We start from the raw sequence: 10,091 nt of genomic DNA, 5'->3' as shown, positions 1-10,091 counted from the left end.
GCTCCGAGCCATCAGCCCAGAGCCCGACGCGGGGCTCGAACTCGCGGAGCGCGAGATCGTGACCTGGCTGAAGTCGGACGCTTAACCGACTGCGCCACCCAGGCGCCCCAAAACAATCTCCAGCTTTAATGAGGTGGCTGACCACATCCACAACCAAATCTGCATGTAAACTGGAATTCAGTTGCTGACCCAGCCCAGGCGCCAGCTTTCTTGTTGGCACCAGGGGGCACAGCGTTTCATCTGTTGGTATCTCTGTCAGCTTCCCCTTGTGTGAGACTTGCAGGTCACTTTCCCTCCAGGCCTTTGGGCCATGGCCTCCCTGTCTCAGGACCTCTGTGGGGCAGCGTGGCAGGCATAATTTCAGGGGGCAGGTGGAGGTAAGCGTGGAGATCCTGGATCCCCTCATTGGTAAGATAGCAGTAGAAATGTCTGCAGGCAAACTGTTCCTTTATGTAGCCTCATGATTTGAGAGACTGCATGGCCTTCATGATGGGAAGTTTGACATGTTCTTCTCTGCCAGCTCAGGGTGTTCTGGCACGTGGACATCCTTCTTGGCCACCATCACTCCCTCCTTGAAAGGGAGTTCATAAATAGCAATTCAGTTCTTCTCCGGCATCAACATCTTGGCAGCTGCTATGTATGGGACCGGTGCTGGAAAGCGAGAATATCTAGGTTTTATTCAGAATTTTTTAACATTTCTCTTATTCTTTTTTTTTTTTTAATTTTTTTTTTTCCAACGTTTATTTTATTTTTGGGACAGAGAGAGACAGAGCATGAACGGGGGAGGGGCAGAGAGAGAGGGAGACACAGAATCGGAAACAGGCTCCAGGCTCTGAGCCATCAGCCCAGAGCCTGACGCGGGGCTCGAACTCACGGACCGCGAGATCGTGACCTGGCTGAAGTCGGACGTTTAACCGACTGCGCCACCCAGGCGCCCCTACATTTCTCTTATTCTTTAAAAAAATTTTTTTTAACATTTTTTCATTTTTGAGAGACAGAGAAGAGTGTGAGCAGGGGAGGGGCAGAGAAAGAGAGGGAGACAGAATCCAAAGCAGGCTCCAGGCTCTGAGCTGTCAGCACAGAGCCCGTCACCGGGCTCAAACCCACGAACACCAGATCATGACCTGAGCCGAAGTTGGACACTCAACTGACTGAGCCACCCAGGCGCCCCAACATTTCTCTTATTCTTGTTTTGCAATTCAGTAATAAAGCTTCCTGTTTAATGATGGTTCCCACAGCATTAATTAGTTGTGCTTTTGTTTTTTAATCTATGTTTTATAATTTTGGATAACAATTCAACCCAGTACTTGAAGACCATGTAGGGTTTAATTCAAATAGGATTTGGGTTAGACATGTCAATTGCCAATAAAAGTATACGTGTATTGTTTGTATAAATACTACCTATACAGTATTTGTACATGACTTACCACATTTGTTTCATAAAAATAACTTAAAAAACTCATATCTCTATCAATTTTAGGTGTCATAATTTATTCTTAATTGTGGCAAAAAATATATGCCATGAAATGTACCATTTTAATCTTTTTTTTTTTTTGAGAGAGAGCGAGAGCACAAGTGAGCAACAGGCAGAGACAGACAGGGAGAGAGAGAGAGTCCCATGTGAGGCAGAGAGAGAAGCAGGGTTAAGCCGAAGCAGGGCTTGTGCTCACCCAAAGTGGGGCTCAAGCTCACCTGAAGTGGGGCTCCAACTCATGAATTGTGAGATCATAACATGTGTTGAAGTCGCATGCTTAACTGACTGAGCCACCCAGGTGCCCCTTAACCGTTTTTTTACTAAAGTGTTAAGTGTATTTACATTATTGTAAAGTCAATCTGGAGTTTTCTCATCTTGCAAAACTGAGACCCAATACCTTTTAAGCAGCCAGTTTGACATTTGTCTCCATTTCTAAGCCCCTGGCATGCTTTCTCTCTCTCTTTCTCTCTCTCTCTCCCCTCCTTCCTCCCTCCCTTCTTCCCTCTCCATCCACCCATCCACCCATCCACCCATCCATCCATCCATCCATCCTTTCCTCCCTCCCTTCCTGCCTTCCTGCCTTCGTCTGCCCATTGTTTCATCCTTCCTTTTTCGTGAGGTTCTCGATACTAGGTTAGTCAGTTAAATGAATCATAGTATAGCTCTCTGTGACTCATTTATTTCACTTAACTTAATATCATCACATCTTAACCATGTGTATAAAGTGACAAGATGTGTTTCTTTTTTAAAGCTGGGTATTATTCTAGTGCATGTATATGCTACATTTTCTTTATTTGTTCACAAACATTTCTATTGTTTTCATTTATTAATGGTTTTCTGAATAATGCTGCTATGAAACTGCTTCTGCAAATATCTCTTGAAGATAGTACTTTGAATTCTTTTGGTTATATACGCTCAAGTGGGAGGGCTGGATCATATGAAATATGATTTAAAAGTTTTTGAGGAAACTCCATTCTCTTTTCGATAGTTGTTGTGCCATTTGCATTTCCTCTAGTGGTGCATAAGGGTTCCAATTTCTAGTCTTGCTTCCAACATGTGTAGGTTTTGTTGTTGTTGTTGTTTAATGGTGGGATCTGAATGGGTGTGAGGTGATACCTCACTGCTTGATTTGTATTTCTCTAATGAATAGGGATTTTGAGCATCTCTCATATGCTTGTCTATTTGTATATCTTCCTTGGATTATGTCCATTCAATCCTTTGTCCATTTTTTAATCATGCTAGTTGCTTTTTGGTTGTTGTTGCAAGAGTTCTTTCTATATTCTAGATGTTAATTCTTTATGCTGTAGAGGCTTTGTAAAAAATTTCCTTCCATTTCTCAGATTGCCTTTCTACTCCACTGTTTCCTTAGAATCACTTTCTCTGAATTCCCTTTAAATATATTGTGTTTAAATATATTGTGTTTCATTTCATTAGCCTCAAGATATTTACTGGTTATTTTTTGAATTTCATTTTGACCCATTGATTGTTCAAGAGCATGTTGTTCAATTTCCAAATATTTGTGGAATTTCCAATTTCCATCTGGTATTCATTTTTAGTTCCATTCCATTGTGGTCAAAAAAGATACTGGTATGATTTTAATCTTCTTTATTTTGTTAAACTTATTTCATAGACAAACAGGTTGTCTCTACTAGAGAATGTTCCATGTGTGATTGAGAAGATTGTGTATTCTGCTCTTGCCTGGTGGAGTGATCTATGTTATGTCCATTATATGTAATTGGTCTATAACATTGTTCAAGTACTCTCGTTATTGAACTTGAATGTAGTCTTTTTATCCAGTTAAATCGAAGTATTACCCTTTGCTACTATCATGATGCTGTTTATATCTTGCTTCAGTTCTGTCTTTTGTGCTTCATATATATGGGATCTCTGGTGTTAGGTGCACACATAATGATAATTGTTCTGGTACCTGAGTAATTTCATCTCTTTATCTACATATAATGCCATTTTTCTGTTCCTGCACTCTTTGCACTTAATGTGTATTGTCTGATATTAATATGGCCACCTGTGCCCTCTTTTGGCCTCCATTTGCATGAAATGTTCATTTAAATACTTTTACTTGCATCTTATGTGTATCCTTAGATTTGATGTGACTCTCTTGCAGACAAGAGGTTGTTGGATTTTGTGTTTTACTCACTCAGCCAATTTATGCCTTTTAATGGGGGAGTTTAATCTACTTACCATCAAAGTAATTACTGAAAGGGAAGGGCTACTACTGCTGTTTTTTCATAGTTTTCTATACTTCTTGTGCCTATTTCATCCCACTTTTCCTCTTTTATTTGTGTTCCATTATGTTTTTTTGATGTTTGTAGTGATATGTTTTCATACCATTCTTATTTCCTTTTTGTGTCTTCTATAGTTTTGTTTTGTTTTGTTTTTGGTTACCATGGGGATACTTAAAACATCTCAGAGCTGATATTGTCAATACGTACACAAATGTACTACTTAAAATGTCCACCCCTGCACCCACTTTATGTCACCAATAACCCAAATTCTTTTGTTTTATACTCTATAATTTAGATATATCATTTTTATGCCTTAAAAAAATTGTCACAAAAAGAGCAATTTGTGCTATTCACAGCAATAGTCCAATTTTCTCTACTTGTGTAAACACTTACATTTACCAGAGAGCTTTATATTTTCATGTGGTTTTAGTTACTGTTTAGAATCTTTGCATTTTAAGCAGGAAGACTCTTTTTTTTTTCTTCCTTAGTTATGTATTTATTTTGAGAGGGAGAGAGCAAGCAGGGGAGGGACAGAGAAAGAGAGAGAATCCCAAGCAGGTTCTATGCTGGCTTGATCTTACGAAGTATGAGATCACAACCTGAGCTGAAATCAAGAGTTGGATGCTTAACTGATTGAGCCCCTACAATATTTTTGGTTGATATTTTCTGATCTTTAAGTACTTGAATATATTATCCTATGCACTTCCTCATATATGTTCTGCTGAGAAACTATTCATATTCTTAGAGGAGCTCTTTTGCACAAGTTGGATTGCTTTTCTCATGATGTTTCACAATTCTCTGTTCACATGTGATTTTTGATAAATTAATTATAATACATCACTGTGTTAATGTCTTGACATCTATCCTACCTAGAATTCACTGAGGTTCTTGAATTTGTCTCTTTTCACAATTGTGAGAATTATAAACCAATAGTTCTTTATGTAAGCTCTCTACCTCCTTTCACTCTCCTCTCCTTAGGGGATCTCCTTAACGTGTATATTGGTCCACTTGTTGGTATCTCATAAGTCCCTTAGACTCTGTCCTTTTCCACATGTTTTTTTTTCTCCTCTCAATGGGTAACTTAAACTAATGAGTCTTTAAATTGTCTAATTCTGGGGCCCCTGGGTGGCTTGGTTGGTTGAGTGTCTGACTTCGGCTTAGGTCATGATCTCTCAGTTTGTGAGTTCGAGCTGCGCCTCAGGCTCTGTGCTGACAGCTCAGAGCCTGGAGCCTGCTTCAGATTCTGTGTCTCCCTCTCTCTCTGCCCCTTCCCCGCTCATGCTCTGTCTCTCTCTGTCTCTCAAAAATGAATAAACGTTAAAAAAAATTAAATTGTCTAATTCTTTCTTCTGCTTGATCAAGTCTGTTGCTGGCCCTTTAGTGTAATTTTAAATTCAGTTATTGTGCTTTTCAGCTCCCAATTTATACTTGGTTGTTTTTCATACTCTGTCTCTTTTGATTTTCATTTAAGTCATGCATAGTTTACTGGATATCATTTAGTTACTTATCTATCTTTGCCTCTTCCTTCATGAGCACCTTTATGATAGTTATTTTGAATTCTTTGTCAGGTAATTAATAGTTTTCTATTAATTTAGAGCCAGTTTTGTAGTTTTATTTTGCTCCCTTGATTGGAACATGTTTTTCTGTTTCTATGTATGCCTTGCGATCTTTTGGTGAGGATTGGGAATTTATTTTTCTTAACTTTATTTAAATCCAAGTTAGCTAACATGTAGTGTAATAATGGTTTCAGGAGTAGAGTTTAGTGATTCATCACTTCCATATAACACCCAGTGCTCATTCCAACAAGTGCCCTACTTAATGCCCATTGCCCATTTAGCCCATCCCCCCACCCAACACCCCTCCAGCAACCCTCAATTTGTTCTCGGTATTTAAGAGTTTCTTCTGGTTTGCCTTCCTCTCTGTTTTTATCTTATTTTTCCTTCCCTTCCCCTATGCTCATCTGTTTTGTTTCTTAAATTCCACATGAGTGAAATCATATGATATATATGTTTCTCTGACTTATTTCACTTAGCATAATACAGTCTAGTTCCATCCATGTTGTTGCAAATGGCAAGATTTCATTCTTTTTGATTGCCAAGTAATATTCCTGTGTGTGTGTGTGTGTGTGTGTGTGTGTGTGTGTGTGTGTGTGTGTACACCACCTTCTCTTTATCCATTCATCTCTCAGTGGACATTTGGGCTCTTTCCACAATTTGGCTATTGTTGATAGTGCTGCTATAAACACTGTTGTGCATGTGCCCCTTAGAATCAGCATTTTTGTATCCTTTGGATATATATCTACTAGTGCAATTACTGGGTCATAGGGTAGCTCTATTTTTAATTTTTTGGGGAAACTCCATACTGTTTTCCAGAGTGACAGCACCAGTTTGCATTCCCACCAGCAGTGCAAAAGGGTTCCCTTTCTCCACATCCTCACCAACATCTGTTGGTGGCTATGTTGATAATTTTAGCCATTCTGATAGGTGGGAGATGGTATCTCATTGTGGCTTAGATTTGTATTTCCCTGATGATGAGTGGTGTTGAGCATCTTTTCATGTGTCTGTTAGCCATCTGGATGTCTTCTTTGGAAAAGTGTCTCCATGTCTTTTGCCCATTTCTTCACTGGATTATTTGATTTTGGGGCATTGAGTTTGATAAATTCTTTATGGATTTTGGATACCAACTCTTTGTCTAAAATGTCATTGCAAATATCTTCTCCCATTCCATAGATTGAATTTAGTTTTGTTGATTGTTTCCTTCTCTGTGCAGTAGCTTTTCATCTTGATGCAGTCCCAGTAGCTCATGTTTGTCTTTCTTTCCCTTGCCTCCAGAGACAGATCTCATAAGAAGTTGCTCTAGTCTAGATCAAAGAGCTTGTTGCCTGTTTTCTCCTCTAGGATTTTGATGGTTTCCTGTCTTACATTTATGTCTTTCATCCATTTTGAGTTTATTTTTGTACATGGTGTAAGAAAATGGTATAGGCTCATTCTTCTCCATGTTGCTATCCAGTTTTCCCAACACCATTTGTTGAAGAGAAGGTCTTTTTCCCATTGGATATTCTTTCCTACTTTATTGAATATTAGTTGGCCATACGTTTATGGGTCCATTTCTGGGTTCTCTATTCTGTTCCATTGATTTATGTGTCTGTTTTTGTGCCACTATCATATTGTCTTGATGATTACAGCTTTGTAATACAGCTTAAAATTTGGAATTGTGATGTCACCAGCTTTGGTTTTCTTTTTCAGCATTGCTATTCAAGGTCTTTTGTGGTTCCACACAAATTTGAGAATTGTTTGTCCTAGCTCTGTGAAAAATGCCAGCGTTATTTTGATAGAGATTGTATTGAATGTGTAGATTGCTTTGTGTAGTATTGATATTTCAACAATATTTTGTTCTTCCAATCTATGAGCATGGAATGTTTTTCCATTTCTCTGTCTTCTTCAGTTTCTTTCATAAGCTTTCTATAATTTTTAGTGTACAGATCTTTTACCTCTTTGGTTAGGTTTATTCTTGGTATTTTACGTTTTGGGTACAATTGTAAATGGAATTTATTCTTTGATTTCTCTTTCTGCTGCTTTATTATTAGTGTATAGAAATGCAACTGAGGGATGCTTGGGTGTCTCAGTAGGTTAAGCATCCAGCTCTTAATTTCAGCTCAGGTCATGGTCTCATAGTTCGTAGGATCAAGCCCTGCATCAGGCTCTGCTTTGACAGTGCAGGACCTGATTCAGGTTCTCTCTCTCTCTCTCTCTCTCTCTCTCCCCCTCCCCCACTGATGCATGCTCTCTCTTTTCCACTCTCTCTCAAAAAAAAAAAAGGAAGAAAGAAAGAAAATAAATGCAACTGATTTCTGTACACTGGTTTTATTCTATCTTGTGACTTTGCTGAATTTATGGATCACTTCTAACAATTTTTTGATGAGTCTCTTGGGTTTTCCATGTTGAGTTATCATGTTATCTTCAAAGAGTGAAAGTTTGACTTTTCCCCTTTGCTGCTTTCGTAATTCTTTCTTGTCTGTGTATTTTGTGAATTTGACTATGATATGCCTTGGTGATGCTGGGTTTTTGTTGAATCTAATGGGAGTTCTATGTGCTTCTTGGATTTTGATGTGTGTGTCCTTTTCCAGATTAGGAAATTTGCTCACATAAGCCTCCTGCCCATTTTTCTCTATCTTCATCTTCTAAGACTCTTATAATTCAAATGTTATTTGTCTTTAATAAGTCACCAATTTTTCTAAGTCTTCACTCAGCTCTCTAGTCTCTGGTGTGGGAATTTTGTGCCCTTAGAGACATGCGATCAGGTACACCTCCTTTGTCTCAGGTTTCTGTCCACTCCCCCACCTTTACCCTGTTTGTGTCCAGGCTGTGTGCCTTCCAGATGGTGCCTTCCTCCAGAGTTTTATCTAAGATTGGGCTATGTTTCAAAACCCCATACTTCAGAGATCACTGCAGCTTGGACCCACACTGATTGTCTGGGGTGGGTCTTGCTGAGCAATGGCTGGGTGCCACCTTGTCCCAGAAAACACTTGCATGATTGTACAGCAGCAGAGGCTCAGAGTTTATGGTAAATCCCAATACACAGCTGGGATCTGGTTTTGCTGTGCTCTGGCATCTTTTTTCCAATATCCATAAGTGTGGCAGCTCTTCAGGATCTGCTGGAACTTTTGCCCAGAGGGAAGCTGTATGGTCCCTAAGCCTCTATCAAACGCATTTCAAGCAGGGGAACCACTTCTGCCCATGTGGCACATGGAATCCTTAGACTGCGATCCTGCTTCTGGGGATTTGCCCTACTTCCTCACCAGAGCACCACCAGGCACTGAGAGCTCCAAAACTTCAGACTCTGTGCTCCACTGTTTATAGAATCCGGGTGGTATTGAAACCCTCTCCTTTCTCCCTGTCAATGGTTTTGGGGAACAGATTTCTTGTCCACTCCTCTACAAATATTTAAATATTTTCACTCTTTGTCTCCAGCTACCTTCGGGGGGTAATGGTGTTCTTGGGCAATCACAGTGTGCTGCACTCTCCCCTTTCTCTTTCTCTCTCTGTCCTCTCTCTGTGAAAACTGCTCCCTAAGGTCTGAGTCTCTGCAGCTTTTCTCTCCCCCAATTCACCTCTCCATACCACATACCTGCCAAGTTCTCTTGCTCAAATTATGCAGATTGTTGTTTTAATCCTTAGATCAACTTCCTAGGTGTTCAAAATGGTTTGATCCTGATCTAGCTGTGTTTCAGGGACAAGACAAGCTCAGGATCCCCATACTGAACCAATCCTCGAGGATTGGGAATTTAAAAAACAGCCATCGGGGCCCCTGGGTTGCTCAGTCGGTTGGGTGTCCGACTTTGGCTCAGGTCATGGTCTCACAGTTTGTGAGTTCAAGCCCTGCATCGGGCTCTGTGCTGACAGCTCAGAGCCTGGAGCCTGCTTTGGATTCTGTGTCTCCCCCTCTCTCTGCCCCTCCCCTGCTCATGCTCTGTCTCTCTATATCTCTCAGTAATGAATAAACATTAAAAAACAAAAAACAGCCTGTGGTCCCAGGATTTATGGACTTGCTTAAATGGAGAACACAACAGCCAGCTGTACAGTAATTCTGGGGTCTGTCAAACATATTCTGGAGATGTGTAATGTCTGAGTGCTTGTAATTTCAGTTAAACAATTATTGTTTCATGTTAATTGCACATGATACACCCCTCTCCTGATGTTCCTCAGCTCTGCATTCTCTCTCGTGTTGGAACAAATACTTACCTATTCTGTGAATAACCACTACAATGCAACAAGAGGGTGTTCCCATTCCCTCAGCCCTCCATTTCAGGCAGGACAGAAATAAGTCCTCCAGGCAGCTGCAAAGAATCAGACTGTTGCCCATATACATCACTCACTTCTTTCTCTCCTGAGCAGAGTTGAGAGTTTTCTCACAGTCTTGCCATGGAGTGCCAGGTAGGGTGAGCAGCTACTGTGGGCAAGTATAACAAACTTTTCTTCTTTCTTCAAACTGGATCTTCTTCATTTGTGCTTGCCTGTGGGTGCTGTGTTCTCCCAACTGGCTTTTGGAGCACTCAAAAAGGCAATTTGGTCAATTTGTGTCTTCATGGAGGAACAAAGTCTTGGTGCTTCCTATTTCTCCATCTTCTCAATGCCCTATGATGAATATGAATTTTGTACATTAACATTTTAAAGTATATATATACATAAGTGCAATAAGTGGGTTAATTCTTTTGATAACTTCCAGCTGTGTCTTCTCATCACCTCCTGGGATTGTTGACAAAGACAGGGGAAGAAGATTTATTCCCTACAGTGGTACTGGGAAGATATGGAAGCTGTGGCTTCAAGAATTTGGTTAATAAAAGACTAAGAAGGTGATGGAAAAAGCTGAAGGGT

General features: G+C 40.1%; 1 pseudogene; it reads right to left on the bottom strand.

The window, feature by feature from the left end:
* Positions 1-125: 125 nt before the first annotated feature.
* Positions 126-622, bottom strand: LOC124511674 (40S ribosomal protein S10-like; annotated as a pseudogene).
* Between the last annotated feature and the right edge of the window lie 9,469 nt (positions 623-10,091).

The sequence above is a fragment of the Lynx rufus genome, unplaced genomic scaffold (genome assembly GCF_022079265.1).
Source record: "Lynx rufus isolate CCGP_SWC_20201006 ecotype Redwood Valley unplaced genomic scaffold, mLynRuf1.p SCAF_16, whole genome shotgun sequence".
Lineage (NCBI taxonomy): Eukaryota > Metazoa > Chordata > Mammalia > Carnivora > Felidae > Lynx > Lynx rufus.
The sequence above is the reverse complement of the archived record's forward strand: the minus strand, read 5'-3'. Positions and strand labels throughout refer to the sequence as shown.